Source organism: Sinohyriopsis cumingii, chromosome 1, assembly GCF_028554795.1.
Source record: "Sinohyriopsis cumingii isolate HCF-2022 chromosome 1, ASM2855479v2, whole genome shotgun sequence".
NCBI classification, from domain to species: domain Eukaryota; kingdom Metazoa; phylum Mollusca; class Bivalvia; order Unionida; family Unionidae; genus Sinohyriopsis; species Sinohyriopsis cumingii.
In genome coordinates, this window is record NC_142961.1 from 53635270 (window position 1) to 53652414 (window position 17145).

The 17145-nt window shown below is 31.4% G+C and overlaps 1 long non-coding RNA gene across 1 annotated transcript; it reads right to left on the reverse strand.

The window, feature by feature from the left end:
- Nucleotides 1–1179: 1179 nt before the first annotated feature.
- Nucleotides 1180–14968, reverse strand: LOC149806883 (uncharacterized). The gene is made up of 2 exons (XR_016421224.1): nucleotides 11515–14968; nucleotides 1180–11458 (listed from the first exon to the last, which is right to left on the reverse strand). It is a non-coding gene; the product is annotated as an uncharacterized LOC149806883 (long non-coding RNA).
- Between the last annotated feature and the right edge of the window lie 2177 nt (nucleotides 14969–17145).

The window sequence follows — 17145 nt, forward strand, 5'->3', positions numbered from 1 at the left end:
CATACACAATGGCCTGCCTGTTAACTGTTGTTGCAATGTAGTACATGTTACGTTAAACATCAAATTTAACCCTTGTACATTTTTGGTAGACATCTATTATGCATAGAAAGATTTGAGAGTAAAATCTGATCGTTATAGTTGAATAACTATTTTTCATGGAAGAATTTTTGTGCTTTAAAAATCTTGAGAGAACTCATTCACTATGAAACCAGTGAAGTTGTCTGCTCAACAATAGCTGCCATTTCTCATACTCGAAATTTTTCAGTTCTTTGTCTGTGTCTATATCACTAAATCACCTGAATTTGATAAATTATAAAATCTCCGTACAATCCGACCCAGTCACGTTAAATAGCCGACTACAACTATAGCTTAAACAAGGACCATGTGATCTGACGTAGGGTTATTCATATCAATGAATGTAATATCCAATAGTGGATTATTCTCGAACGTGGTGCTACGACAATCAGCTAAAAATGGCTGATGTTTCCATCGGGCGTCCAAACGCGTTTCCATGAGTACGGTGTGAACGTGTCAAAACTCGCTTCCATGCGAATCGAGCAGAGGCGTCCAAAGGCGCTTCCATGATAATGCGATAGAAGCGACCAAAGGCGCTTATACGAATCCTGCTCAAAATATTACAATAAATATAGTACAAAATAATTACTGATAATAACTTGTATATATTTTTTTTTTAAACCGGAGTCTTTGGACGATTTAGCATTAAAAAGTTTAAAGTTTATTTTATTAATAAGAATGCTCACCTGACATCTGCCTAAACTTTAAGACAAATACAAGAGTAGGTGGCCCAATAGTCAAAGTCGGTATGATGATTTATGTTGAAATTTCTACCAATGTTGCTAATTGCAGATGTGATGAAAACAACTTTTCCAAGGATTGTCTATTATTTATATCTTCAGAGATCGCACATCAACATTTGTACACTACAGAAACAACCTTAGTTCATGACTGTAACGTCGCCCAATTGGTAAGAGGGGTGGTTAATTGGATTTGGCTGGCATCATCTAGGGAATAACCTCCCTCGATTGTAAAGCCTGGTGAGAGTGGATAGTGGATATTGGGAAGAAATAATGCAATATGAGCCCACATAGACAAGGAAAATATCTCAGTTTAAACAACAACAACAAAAAAAAACAAGAAATAGCGGCAACTCCAATTAAATTTAAGTTATGACAACAGAATTTAATAACAATGTCTAATATGGATTTATTTCATCATAATAATTACTGGTGAAAAGAGTTCAATGACCTTGACTTATTGCACCACTAACCTCTCGTGACCCATGTATCATGACTTCCTATTCTCTAGTCTTCCTATTCTGAACGCTTCATTTCTTCTGGGCTTCTTAGTCTTTTATTCTGAATACGTCCTCTATTTCCGGACTTCCGACTATCCTGTCTTTCCCAGAAAGCTGTTTCCTTCAAGTACTCCTAAATCTCTATACGTATCACTTTCTATATGTACATAAAATTTCATCACTTATGTTACTCAAAACATAACTAACTATCCAAACCGTGCATAAATTTTGACCTAATTCGATAGATTATCACTCTCGCTTCACAGTGACCGAACATAAATTAACATGTGAGTGGTGTATCTAACATTGCCATATCTCTTTACCTACTCTACCATATGCTCGATTACTATTGCATAAAATCCACAAAATTCTAGCTCACAACAATCCATAACCTACAAGATTATTTAAACATTACAAAATCAGCTATAAATATGTGATCATCGTTAACTCACAATAGTAAGCATCATCCTAACAAACAAAGGAAATTATTTCATATAACATTATGAAATTCTACACATATGAAAATTTGGATAGCGCGCAATCTGTCTAGTCTATCAGTGAACTAGTAACTGTAAAATTAAAGAAATAAATTACGCAACAACTCTAACATCAACAGATTTCCATGAAATTGAATAAACATAATATGGCTCAAATTCATAGCAAACACATTGGCATAAAATGAACAATAAAAACAGATAATTAAGTGAAAAATTAAAATTGCGTACCTTAATGCTGTTTTCTTTCAGAAATTGTGCGTCCTAGCACTAACCCTGTCTTTCTTACAAGACAGCAACCTGGTCCCCTTTTCTTGTTTAATGAGGAAAGCACTTTTCCTATCAGGTTTCCTCAGAATCCAAACATCTCCTCTCTCAGGATTTTCAGACTAAATAATTCTGATACATGTACTCACTTTAAATTCACATTATTTTCAAAGTGTACACCTTAATTTACCCTTAACAATCATATGCAGCAGTTCCTATATCTTTCCATAGATAATCATTGCTTCTTTCAGATTTTGGACAGCCTAGAATCTCTGAACTACGTTGCATATCAATTTCCATTTGAAAATGATAATTTGACATGGGTTCCTATCAAGCGGTTATGGTTGGTAGCTCAAATGTTTACTTTCTCAGGACAGTGTAGCAATGCCTTGGTTAAATCTGGATGAGTTGAAGATATTGGCCTTTCAAGTTTAACACTGACATGGTGTTACATATATCTGATTTAATTCATATTTATTTTAATTTAATTGTTTGTCAGTTTTAATTTTTTTATTCTATTCTGTGCTATTATAATGTAAATTTATTCACTGGAGATGATATGTTTCCAGAAAATCAATTGACCTGAATCATTCTTTTATAAACACCAGGTGTTGATCTAAATTCTGACCTTGTTTCAGAATTTGAGGCAACCTTCATAAACAAGTTCTATTTTATTTTAAAATGATTTGTTTTCGTCAGGGTCATTTTTGTTGTATGTGACCTAAACTCCTTTTCGATTTTGCAATTCCCGTTTTTCCATTACTGCGCATTTGTTAGTTTTAAAAGAGATGCGTTAAGAGAGATTCCTCAATTTTGGGCTTTTTACACTAATGTCAAGTGATTTTATTGTAGATAGATTTTGAATTATAATTTTCTTTAGATTAGTTGGATTTCAAAAGGATTCATTTTTTTTTGTCTGGAAATATGTTGAGGAGTGCTCACAGAAATTTTGGAAAGACATTGCTTACAAATTTAATTTAGATTTCCAACATCGGAGTGTCATTATTTGTATTTCTACAAGGAACTGTAGATAAGCACAGTACTGACAACAGCATACGTCATCTTGGATTTTCCATCAGGATTTGAACTTGTAATTATTAGAACATTTATTACTAGGACTTTTGCAATTTATTTTGTGGACTATTCTCAGATTATTTTTTGGATTTGATTCTTAAAACCGTTAAGTTCTTCTAATCTTTTCATTTTTACAGGGAAATAAGTTATTTGTTAAATTTTAAAAAGCTTGTTTTCGCTCTTTCTGTGTTACTGTTTATTTGAGCCTAACCATGTAACAATGGGGGGAGAAGTGAAGAAAGGTCGAAGTGGCATTCACAAAGACTTTTCTGGCTTAAATGTGTCACAATTTTAATGCTCAATGCATTCAACTTTAAGGTTCAATACTATTCAAAATTTGACACTTTAAAATGACACTATGCCCGAGTTTTGAAAATTCTGCTCAGCAAATTTAAGTTTAAGTATTTGTTCTTTTTGTAATGGCAGCCATATTTGATACTGAAACAGTATTATTTGAATAAATCTGAAAATCATTCAATCCTGAACACTTTCTTTAAAATGCGACCATATTCTGTGAAGTGCTTATTTGGAAGGTTATTATTGGTTTGTCTATTTTGAGCAACTGCACCAATATTTGATGTCAGATTATTGTAGCAAACTGAAAGCCCTTTATACCTAAATACTTACTGTAAAGTTTGATCCCATTTGCTTCAGCACTTTTGGGGATAGTCTGAGTTTCCTCTGACTCTTACCACACCATTTTTGATATTTTAACATTTATGTTGATCATCAATGTTCAAATATCAAAAATGGAGTGGCAAGGGTCAGAGGAAATTCAGGCTAATTTTGGGATAGAATTGTTTAAGTGCTTTTTTCTATTTAATAATGGTGGCCATGTTTGATGGTGAATTAGCATCATGTGTACAAATTTGATAACCCTTTAAGCCAAAATGCTGTCTGTCAAATGGATTCAAATTATGTTCTGTGGCTTTTGTGAAAAGTTTTTAGTAATCGCCTCCATAACTGGTCACATATTCTTCATCTGATGAACACTATGCCAGGATGATTTCTAACAAATGTGACCAAATTCTTTTAGGTCTTTATTTTTAAAGAAGTTGTTTAAAAGTTTTTTATTCTTAGCATTTTTGGTCATATTTAATGGCAGATTGGCATAATTTTTATAAATCTAAAGGCCGTCTACACCAGGATGCTTTCTGTTAAATTTGGTCGAATTGTGTTGAGCAGGTTTTGAGAAGCCATTTTAAGGGATTTTTTTCTGCTTTTTAGTAACTTGGGTCATTTTTGATAGCAGGTGGGCATTATTTGTATAAAAATGAAAGGTTTTTATGCCACTGTACTTAATATATCTTCTGGTCAAATTCAATCCAGCGTTCTGGAAAAGAAGTCAGTTAAGTGTTTTGTTTAGTAATGGCAGCCATGGTTTATCATCATCATTTACTTGCAAGGTCTTCATGTCAAGATTCTTTTTGTTAAATTAATTAAATTCTGTTCAATAGTTTTTAGATGTTTAAAGGTTGTTTTATTTTTAGTAATGGTGGAGATATGATGACAGATTGGAATCATCGTATGAGAGGACCTTATATCAGGCTGCTCTGTGCTGCGTTTGGTTGAAACTATTAAGCAATTAAGAAAATTTGGAAAAAAGCAAAACTGTTCAAGGAAAATAGATGGGTTAAGTTTAGGATATGTTTAGTAATGGTGATACGTTTGATAATGAATTGCAATCATTTGTACAGCTGAAAGGTCTTCTGTCCTTTGATCAATTCTATTCATTAGTAATTGAAGGTGGGAGTATTTAATGGTCGATTAGAATCATTTGTAGTAATCTGAATGGTCCTTAAACCAGTATGCTCTCTGCCAAGTTTGGTTGAAACTGTTCATACGAGTTTTGAGAAGCAGCTAAAAATATAAACATTTGAAAGATTATGGACAAAGGGCCATGCCATAAATTCCTTGGTCCTACATTATAGAAAACCCATGTCAATATCAAAGAAATACTATTTCAAATACTTTCCCTACAAAATGAACAAAAAATCTATACCATTTTCATACTGGGAACTAAGGCCAGATATTGAAGTTTCATCAATGCAGTTTAATTTATTTCACTTGACATTTTTAAAATTTGCTAATGAAAGTGAAATATAGATGAATAATGTGTTTTTACATACAAGACACCCTGTTTCTTTATAATTACCCTAAGACAAAGCCTCATATGTAACAGATTCTATTAAAACACAACCTAGCCTGTAATGTAGTTTGTTTTTAAGGCTTCACTAAGGCAAGTTTTAAAAAGGAATCCCTGGAGTAGATAAGAACTTTAGGATACAATTAATGAATCCTGGATTAGACAAGTACTTTAGGATACAATTAAGGAATCCCTGGATTTGATGAGTATATTAAGGAATCCCTGGATTAAACAAGTGCTTTAGGATACAATTACAACCCATATCCAAGGGAGACAATTCCAATCATTAATGAGAATACTTTCAAAATATATATTGATGCAAGAATGCACAAATGTATGTAGCATTTGCAGACATGTAAGGGTAAATAAAATATGAATCAGTAGACAAGACAGGTAGGTGAAGCAGATGAACTCTGAAGGATATGGTTTCACGCTTAAGCCCATTTGACTAGGTAACATTTTTCTTTAGGTTATATCTGAAAATCAAATTCAATGATACACAGCAACAAAAACAAAAAGATGTGTAGATGGGGATATGCAATCAAGAGTTGTTGAGTCCATAGAAAAGGGTAAAGAGATTTGTTAAAAAGCACAATATAAAGCAATGTTTACCACACAGGTTAAATAAGCTGTAATGGAAATATGTGCATATAACACTTACTATGGAATATGGAACGAGACAATGTCATCCCCATTCCTCAAGTAAATTTTAACAAGTGTTTGGTAAAAAAGAAGAAATTAAAACATGATAAATGTGTTAGACGGCCTATGAAAAGTACTAAATGTGCATTTATTATTATACCCAACTACATTCATGAAAAATTAAAGTATTTTACAAATGGTAGAGATACTGATTGTACAATGCAAAAATATTTTTTAAAATATTCAACTTTAAAAGAATTTTGACAATGTACAGTTAGACAAAAATTAAACAAGTTGGAGAACTTCAGAACATTAGAAATCATATAGGGGTCATGCTAATAGGCGAAGTGGGCAACTAAGTCGCCTAAAAAATATAAACTTCAGTATCTTCTGCCAGGAAAGCAAAAATGAATTTGCCCTGAGAATTGTTTTAGAGGAACATTGAATAACCATCCTTTTTGAGATTTTCCCTCACCTTGGCCAGGTTGTTTCCAGTGTTATGTTACATACAGCTAAAGGTGAAATGTAGGATTCAGGCCATTAAATAAATAGTTGTTGTCAATATCAATTATGTTGATAGCTGATTGACTATTTCCTGAGTAAGTTAGCAACAATTACTGTCCAATTTCTGCAAGTTATCCTTTGAAGGTAAAAATATACAAACTTATGCTTCAAACTTTAACTTACGTAAAGAGAAATTTGAGTTTTAAGAGTAGAATCGGTAGCATGAATATTTTAACTGCATCATGTACATTAATTTCTTCATAAAAATAAGTTTGGTACCATAAGTGAACCTGTCATGGGGAAACAATAATGCTGACATCGCTGTTCTGGGAAGTACCATTTTATTAGATTGTCTCTTTTTTGTAAACCATTGGGCAAATAGATTCAAGAAAATATACAATTCATAGAATTCTCGGTAAAAAATAATAATTCTGTACATGAGGAATTTGATACTTTCACTCTTAACATACTACATGTTACCCAAAACTCATAAAAATCCTGACCATAATTTACCTTTAAATTATCCAGGATGACCCATTGTATCAGGTTGAAATTCATATACTTAAAACCTATCCAAATTTATAGATAGTGTTTTACAACCTTTAATGAATTTACTTCCTTCATTTATTAAAGATACTACTGATTTCATTAAAAAGTTGAAGTCAATTCCACAGCTATCTGATAACTCAATACTGGTATCATTAGATGTAACATCACTATATACCAACATTCCGCATGCACATGGTATTGAAGCATGTAAATATTTTCTTGATAACAATCCTAATAATAGCACACTATATAGTGAAGATATTTGTAAAATAATAAAACTTATCTTGGAAAATAACTATTTTCAATTTAATAATAAGAATTACATCCAAATAATGGGTACGGCAATGGGTAGTCCTATGGCTCATTCATATGCTTCCCTTTTCATGGGTAAATTGGAAAAAGATTTTCTTCAAAATGAAAAGTTTAATCCAGCTGTTTGGTTTAGATTTTTAGATGACATACTTATGTTTTGGAACCATTCAACTGATGAACTGAAAAAGTTTATTGATCACCTAAATCATTTTCACCTAACAATTAAACTTATTAACACTGCAACTAGTATGCATATTTCATTTTTAGATGTAAATGTAATAAAAAATGTTGATAACACTATCTCTACAAACATTCATATCAAGGAAACTAATATCCACCAATATGCGGAATATTCTTCATGTTATCCCCTGTCATGTAAAAACAGTATACCATACAGCCAGGCCAAAAGATACAGACACATTCAGATGATTGTCAATTACAAATTCATTGCATAAATGACATATTTCCAAAATAGAAATTATCCTACACATATAATTGATTCTGCGCTGAACAAAGCCCATAATCATACTCTACAGGAGGCTTTAAACACAGCAGAATGTAAAATAGAGAAAAATATAATTCCTTTCCCAATACAATATAATCCTTCATTACCTAATATAGGTCGTATAATTAATACATATTAGAGTCTCCTAAATTTATCCACAAAAAAAGCAGCGTAAAATCACTTTACAAAAATAAACCAATTCTTGCTTATATAAGACCCAAGAATTAGCAAGATTTTCTAATTAGAACTAAACAGGAAGAATATAAAAATGTCAATTTTCATCATCTATATGTCAAAGAAACTGGTGCTCTCAATCTGCACACATAAGAGAAAGTACTTCTTTCAGTAGCGCTAATACAAAAGAGGCATTTTTTCTACATGATAACACTAACTGCATATCAAGTGATGTGATTTATTTGATAACCTGTACAAAATGTAGCATGCAATATGTGGGACAAACACTTCAACAAATTTCTAAGAGAATGAATATTCATTGCTTTCATATAAAAAAATTAGAGATCCTCAGTTTTCCTCTAATATTTCAACGCACTTTAACACCAATAATCACTCTCTACTTGATTTTTCTTTCAAGCCAATAGATATTGTGCATGGTGACACGAAAAGACTCACAAAAGAAACTTACTGGATTCATAAGTTAGATATTTTGTTTCCTAATGGCCTTAATGCCAATGCACTATATAAAATTGTATAATTTTTGTTTAAATTGATATATTGGATATCCTTTATAACAATATATGTATGACTTTTTGTCTCTATTTTATTCTATTATTTTATTTTGTAGAAAACAACCATTAAACTAGGGGTGGGGAGTCTGGGATTTTCTTTTGAACCAGAATATTATTTATTCCTTTCTCTAATGATAAGTTTTTCCTTTAATAGACTGGATATACAATTTCTTTTTTCCCCTATAAATTAGAGCCAGAACATTTTAGCACTAGTTAGGGGCTATACATTTTTTTCTCCAAAAAATTCACAGGCCCTCTGCCATCCCCTAGAAAATTATAGGGTCAGTCCTGTACTGCTTTTTTTTTACATCAATAAACATTGTAAAAGCTGTGTTTCTTCATCAATTACAAAACTTGTGGTATGAAATAAATTTCTTTTCAACCTACTGTAGTATCATTAATTTTCAAATTGACAAATTAGGTGCATGTGAACAATAACTGATAAATGACAATTATTTTCCTCATGTGTTTCATTCTTAGAGATTAACAATGTCATTTGATAAATCAACATCATTTCTGTAATCTGGCTATGAAATATTAGCTTTTAAAATATGTTTGTTTTATTTTAACCTTTAAAAAAAGAATTATAATGCATTTTATATTGTTTCAATGCACATGTATCCTTATAAATCTGGTAGATGTAATTTCCACTTGTTACCTTAAATCAGTATGTTGTTATGTAAATATTGATAAAGTTAAATGAGAAAAAGCACAAGGTATTCAAACTCTAGTAATAATGAAAATAAAAATAATAAATATAAACAATTCTAGTTTATGGTCACATATATAGTTCTTCATTTATGTGAATCTGTTGTTGAAAATTTAAATCCTGGTGAAAGCATGTCACATTTTTATCCATGCATGCTTAATCCCAATAAACAAACATGACTAAAATAAAAGAAACTGTTGCTTGAAGTACTAATGAAATACTCAGTAAAAAAACACTAATTACTGCCTAGCATTGAAGCTCATGTTGGACAAAACAAATAAATCAACATCATGCCAATCAAGTCTGCCTGTTCACATAAACGTTTGTCAGGTAAATAATGATGAAATTGTTTAATTAAACAAGTTCAGCATTCTCAAAGCTACAGGTAATTAGGTCTGATATTTCACACATTTTCTCATGAGTCATAATTAACCAATCAGCATGATTTGGCTTGATTGATGAAGTTTTAAGAAATGGGCCATCTTTTATAAAAGTTATATTCAGCCATATCTGGACTACTGTAATGTAATTTTGGGGTAATACCTCTAATTCAAACATAACAACACTTTTAAGACTCCAAAAGAGGGCTTGCCATTTAATTCTAGATCAATGTATACACAATTTTCAGGATGCAATGAATAGTATAAATATTTTAACAATGCATGAAAGAATATTTCTTAGAAAGGCCAAATTGATGTATAAAGTATCCAGAAAAGATATTCCTGTCTATCTAAGCAATATCTATCACCAAAGAGATGCTGATGGCACTCCAAATTTAAGGTCCATAACAAGAAAAAATTACATTATACCAAGGCAAAATAAGGAATAGTTTAAAAAAAGTTTTCAATATACTGGTCCACTGGTATGGAACAAAATTCCCAGTGACAGAAAGCAGATTCCTAGCATTTCATATTTTCATAATCAATGTCTTAAATGGTTGAAATCTTTAGAAAACTGAACAGTTCTAGTGCAAAAAATACTGCCTGCTTTTCTGTAATTTTGCATCATTTTCATAGCTAAATTTTTCAATGCCGGATGATATTTTATGTTTTGTATATGTTTCTGTTTTCACTGATGCCTGTACATGTGTTCCAGGCTTGATACTTTGAATTTTAAAGTTACTTAATTATTTAGTGTCAAGCCAGACTATTCACATCATTTTGTATATACTTTATATATTGTACATAACAGATAGAAGGCCTCAAAGTAGATTAGTTCTGTAACTAATTGAGTTTACTTCTCTAAATAAAGTCTTTATTATTATTATTATTATTATTATTATAAGTCTAGCAGCTTGAGTGGTTCATACAAAAGGCTGGCTCAAACAAAGGAGTGATTCCATTGTTTTTCAATTTAGGTAGCATCTTCAAACTTTGATGGGCCCAGAGCACATCAGATGTTGATGCTGCTTGTTAAATGCATTGAACAAGGAACAGCTGGTCATATGTTAAGTTCACAAGTTATAGCATTATCCAAACCATCCAAACCAATGGGGATCAAAGTTGCATTGTACAACTTTGAAGCAACTGTTAACACTCGTGATCCTCTGAAGGGAATTGAATTTGATGTTGCAATTTTATAGACAGTGATTTATGAAAGAGATCATACACATAAATGTACTTTATCAATCAATCAACTTAGTGATGTTGGCTGCATCAGTTCCTGATATAAAACATAAAAATGATTGATCTTGCCAAGGGTGTAATTTGTGCTTATACAGGTGGTAGTATTGTTTTAACCAATGAAGAGACTGCCAATATTTATCGTTGTGGTTTTGTTCTTTCATATTCTTTATCTGGGTGTATATGGAGGGTTTAATCCACAAAATTAAATATCTACAAATATGTGAACTTCGACAGGCAAAACTAAGAACTTAAGCAACCAAAGAAAATGTTGATTTTTAAAATATAAAAAAACAAAAAATTTGATGCTAACAAAAATAAATGATACTATTTTGAGAATGTATATTTGACAAACGTTTCACATACAGTATCTCAAACACCTGAATATTCTATTTTTAGGCACATTTATATCTCCATCTCATATTAATAACTACTATATAATTGTAAACTGTAATTATCATATTATTTGTGAAAAAAATTAATTGGATCTAAAAATAAGTGCATATCAAAATAGCCACAAAAAACCATGACAGTAGATTCATTGAATAATATTAACAAGCAACCCAAGTGGACCTGAGACAGCTCATAGTAGATTCATTGAATAATATTAACAAGCAACCCAAGTGGACCTGAGACAGCTCACCTGGCTGCCATCTACCTTAGTCAAATGTGAAAGTAGTTGGCCAAGAAATCTGGGTTAGTAAGATGCTTTCCATACAAATTTCTTCCAATTATGTTGATTACTGTGCAAAATATTTTAATTCTTTTGAGTGGTTATTTAGATGAAGTCATTAAAAATGTATCTATTTTAAGCAACAACAGCCATGTTTTAAAGCAAACTGGCCTAACTGGTACAAAGATCTAAAGCCCTTCATGCTAAGATGCTTTCCATCAAATTTGATTAAACTTGACTTTTTTGTTGTTGAGAAGTTATTACAAAATTTCTCTAAGTTATAACAGCAATATTTCATGGTGAAACGGCATAATTTATACAAAACTGGCAAACCCTTCATGCCAGGATGCTGTCTAATTTGCTTCAATTCATGACTTCTGAGAATGTTTAAAGATTTTTGTGCTTTTAATAACTGGCCATAGTGGAGAATGGATCAACTTTATTTGTGCAAACCTGAAAGCAGGGTTCAGGAAAACAACTAATTTTGTCCAGACCAAGTAAAATTTGACTACATCTCTGGGCCAAGTAGAAGCAGATTTGCACCATAAGAATAAATATGAATGCATTTTCAACCCTTAATGAATATTGAAGTTGAACATTGCTTAACATTAGTCATGTATCAATTATAAATAACTTTTGCCACCATGTAATCTGCGTACTTGTTGTCAGTCTACATCATGTAATTAGTAATGGTGATCATGTTTGATGTACTGACATCATTTGTACATAAGTCCTCTATGTCAGGATGCTTTTCGGTCAAATTTTGTTGAGTATCTGTTAGGAAAAAGTCTATAAAATGTATTTATTTTTTGTAATTAGTAATGCTGGTCATATTTGATGTTGTACAGACATCATTTGTACATAAGTCCTTTATGCCAGTATGCTATTTAATTTGGTAAAATTCTATTGAGCTGTTTTTGAAGATAATTTTTTTGATGGTGTTGAAGTTGGGATCTTTTAAGAAGCTTAAAACAGCAAATGTTGACAAACAATGCATGCCACATGCTGAATGCAGTGCCATATTATAAGCTTGTTCAGCCTTATGGACGGTTGAGCTGGAAACAATTGTGTATAGGCACAAGTTAAAATTTGTAAAATGTATACAAATACACCCACATACTGACGAGTATTACTTGAATCTAACATAAAAACCATCTGTTTTTTATTTTGGCACCAAGAATCATTTACTAATCACATTTTAGTCAATCAAATATTAATCACTAATTAAGTATTAACTATTTAATGCAGATATTAAAAAGGAAACAGTTAAACTGCATCGACAATACAGTATGAAATAGTTGAAACAGAATAACGTGAATATTGAAATATTAAACAAATTGGATTTTCAAAGAAAAAAAACATGATTTATTGCTTACAGAAATGACATGTTGTGCGGAATAGAATGATGTGCCGACACTGTGGTATACATAACAGGCCTAAAAAATGATGCAACAGGCCTCCATTTTTTGTTGAGCTCACTTTACATTTGGCTAGAAAGTAAAATACATTAATTTCAAATTTGGATGATCAAATGTACAGACAATACCAATGTGATAGATATGCCAAAATTAAACAAAGGTGAACTCAGTGCAAACCTTCTCACATCCAACTCAGACATTACTCAAAAAGTTGAGGTATTATTTTGGAAACCAAATTTAGGAGACATACTCCAAACAACAACATGGAATAAAAGAAATTACATTCATCGAAGGACTCATCAGTAAAAAGATTTATGACAAATTTGGTTGAAATCCAACAATACTCTGGAAACTAATGCTGTGGAAACCAAAGTGAAGAGGAAAGACACTCTGGGCCTAAAAATCTCTTAAATGATGTTGTGGGATGCTAGATATTGATTTAATTTAAACTGCCAACAATATAAATCCACATACTAATCCAACAATTCTTAGTAAAGTTATGCAAAAAACGGCAGAAACCAAAGTTTGAATGATGGGAATAACTCCTGTAAATGAAGTCATAGATTTTGACAATCAAACTTATACAAGGTTTCAATAATACAAGGCCATGTGACAAATTTTACTGAAATCCAACACATCCTGAAAAATGCCATGCAGCACAAACCAAAGCTAGGAGGATAAGCAATTTGGAATCTTGGTAAAATATACTGCTAAGACCAAAACACAGGAGGACAGGCCATCAGCAGGAATTATTAATGTGTATCAAGTCTTGGAATACTACAAAATGACATGAAGACGGGCCATCAGCAGGAATTATTCCTGTGTATCAAGTCTTCGAATACTACAAAATGACATGAAGACAGGCCATCAGCAGGAATTATTCCTGTGTATCAAGTCTTGGAATACTAAAATGACACATAGGCAGGCCATCAGAGGGAATTATTCCTGTGTATCAAGTCTTGGAATACTACAAAATGACACATAGGCAGGCCATCACAGGGAATTATTCCTGTGTATCAAGTCTTGGAATAGTGGAGACTCTTTCAAGGTCTCATCAGTGTAATGTTGCAAACCAAATTTGGCTGAAATCCAAAAATCTTTTGTTAAAGTTAAGCTGTACAAATGAAAGCTAGACGGATGGAGAATCAGGGACAATAACTCTTCTAAATGATTTTAAGGAGAAATCTAACTGATTTAATGTCTTATCAGTTTAAAGGAGTATACCAAATTTGGTTGAAATCCAACAATCCTTAATAATAATATGATGTGGAAACCAAAGCTAGGAAGATGGACTATCTGAGACCATAACTCTTCTAAATAATGCTGCAGAATTCTCAGAAAATCAAAGACATTCAAGGGCTCAAGTTGCATGAAATTTTTTGAAATCCAACAAATCTTGCTAAAAATAAACGTTTCAGAAACCAGAGTATAGAATTCAGGGAAGCATGTGGCAGCCTGTAAATGAAGTTGAATTATGCTGAAAATTAAAGTCTTTCAAAGTCTCATCAACATAAAGACACCTGCCAGAATTTGTGAAATCCAACAAAGATATGCCATGGAAATAAAAGTCAGATGGACTGGCAATCTGGAAGCATAACTTATGTGACTGAAGTCATGGAACAGTGTAAATCACTAATTTAATGTCTCACCAATAACAAGCTGAATTTGGCTGAAATGCAACAATCCAAGGTAAAAATGAAACAAAAGTCAGAATGGTGGGAAATAGGGGCCATACATCTGGAAAATATTGATATAGAATGAAAATTTAACTTTTCTGAGGTCTTATTAATAAACAGCTGCATATTAAATTTGGTTTATACTCACCTTTTCCTAGCAACACTTCTGTGGCACATCAAGGACATAAAGAGATGCCAGTTACAAGCAACATGTTATGTAAAGAATTCAGGTTAACTGATAAGCAATAATAATTACAATAATAATGAGGACTTTGTATAGCACCTAATCTTTAGAAGCTCTAAGCACTTTATAACAGACAACATCTATAACATAAAAAACATATATAATGATATTATTACAGAAAACAAACACAAATGAATTTGAAAATATAAAAAATCATGCTGAAAATATTTAAGGTAGGAAACATTATTAGGTCTTTAAGTTTGTTTGTTTGTTTGCTTGTCTCCTCAAAATCAAGATGACAAGATGAATCCCATAAAAGGTACATTCTAGGGCTGTCAGACAACTCTATACATTAAATTGTTTCATATGTTGAATGATTCCTAAGCCAGATTGGTTTAAAAAAACCTGCAGTAAATGAGATTTTAAATGATATAAATAGGAAAATAACTCTGTCAAAATTGGACCCAAATGCTAACACTTTTAAATGGCACATCTACATGTATTAGGCAATTCAAAATGACATCCAGTTATGTGGATGGGCAAAAAAGGTGATTGCTATAAGACTCTACCCTACAAGACATCAATTCTAGACATAACAGTGTCTATAATAATTACAAAACAAGAACATTTCTATCTTAATAAACCACAAGTATAATTTTTCAAAAATAAAATTGTCGTCACAACAATTGTTTAAACATTATAGAGACAATTAATTTGTGCTTCAAAATCTAACAATTTTAATCCTCCAACCTGCATGTCCTCATAAAAGTCTACAACAGACAAAAGGCTCTTCTAATTTGCATCTAAATGTAGACAGATATTAAATGATGCCTAATATATGAGAAAGTTATAAAATATATTAAAAAATTGCAAACATAAAAACATCTCAAAGGCATTCTCAGACTAAAAGTTTAACATAAATTGTTAATGAGGAGAAGTTAATTCTTTGATAATTTTGCTGTTACATTCTATCACAATTTCAAACTTACCATAACAAATGTCTAAACCTTGTTATGTCATATGAATAGACAATATAGAACAATGAAACCAAATGAAACCAAAGTGAGCTTTTCCATGTGCAATGTCCCCTCACCATAATGTGTCACTCTATTTTAAAGTTATCAATTTAACATATGTCTAGTAAGGGATCCAATTGAACTGAATTATTTCATTTGAATTCTTGTCTACTTATAACCTTTTGATTTCATCTGAAATAGTACAGATTATCAGAATGTGGTGGTCTTGCTTTAAACAATACAAAACCTGACTTAAGGCACAGTACACTCATATGGCTCCCCTAAACAACCTTGACAATGAGGAACCTCTATTTTGAGCAAATCATCAAATAATATATAGTTCTAAAATACGGATCAATATCATCCAATCTTATGAAATAATTCAAAATACTCACACAAATGAAATATCCAAAACAGTGATAGTTATATCACATAAATGAAATATCCAAAACAGTGACAATTATATCACATAAATGACATATCCAAAACAGTGACAGTTATATCACATAAATGAAATATCCAAAACAGTGACAGTTATATCACATAAATGACATATCCAAAACAGTGAGTTATATCACATAAATGATATATCCAAAACAGTGACAGTTATAACACAAAATTATTTCAGATATGCATTAAATTAAAGAAAATGTAAAGAACATACATTTTCTTTAATAAATATCAAACAGACTGAAATTATAAAAAAAACATGGAATATACTGAATTTCAAATGAAAAAATATAACTTCTCTTATCATTCCTTCCTTCACAAAAACTCTGCATATCTATTCAAATCAAAATTTCAGATTAATAGCAGACAAAATTTCATACAGCACTATGCTGGAAGAAATCAGTGCATTTCTGACCCACAGATAATATTCTTTGACGTTGCTGTAATAAAACTAAAAAGGGAGAACAATTCTGATTTGAGGTCATACTAAACCTCTGACATTATTTTTTGAATGAAGAACAGTTCTCATGCCTTAAAGAACATGCTGTAAAGCAACTTTTTGTGTACTACTTATTATTTTAGTTTGCAGAATATATTATCTGTGACAACTACTAATAAAAGTTTTATATAAATTAGGTATAAAACATTATAAATGATCTACAAAATATAATTTCCACAAACTTTTTTGACATAGAAAACTGACATTTAGAAGCAGCAGAAAAAGGAGATTAACACTACTTAAATACCCTTTTGGCCCTAACTCAAAATATTTTTCAAAAAAGAAACTTCTTTGCTCACTTACCAAAATGTTTGATATTTTAAAATATACATGTATTATGTGAC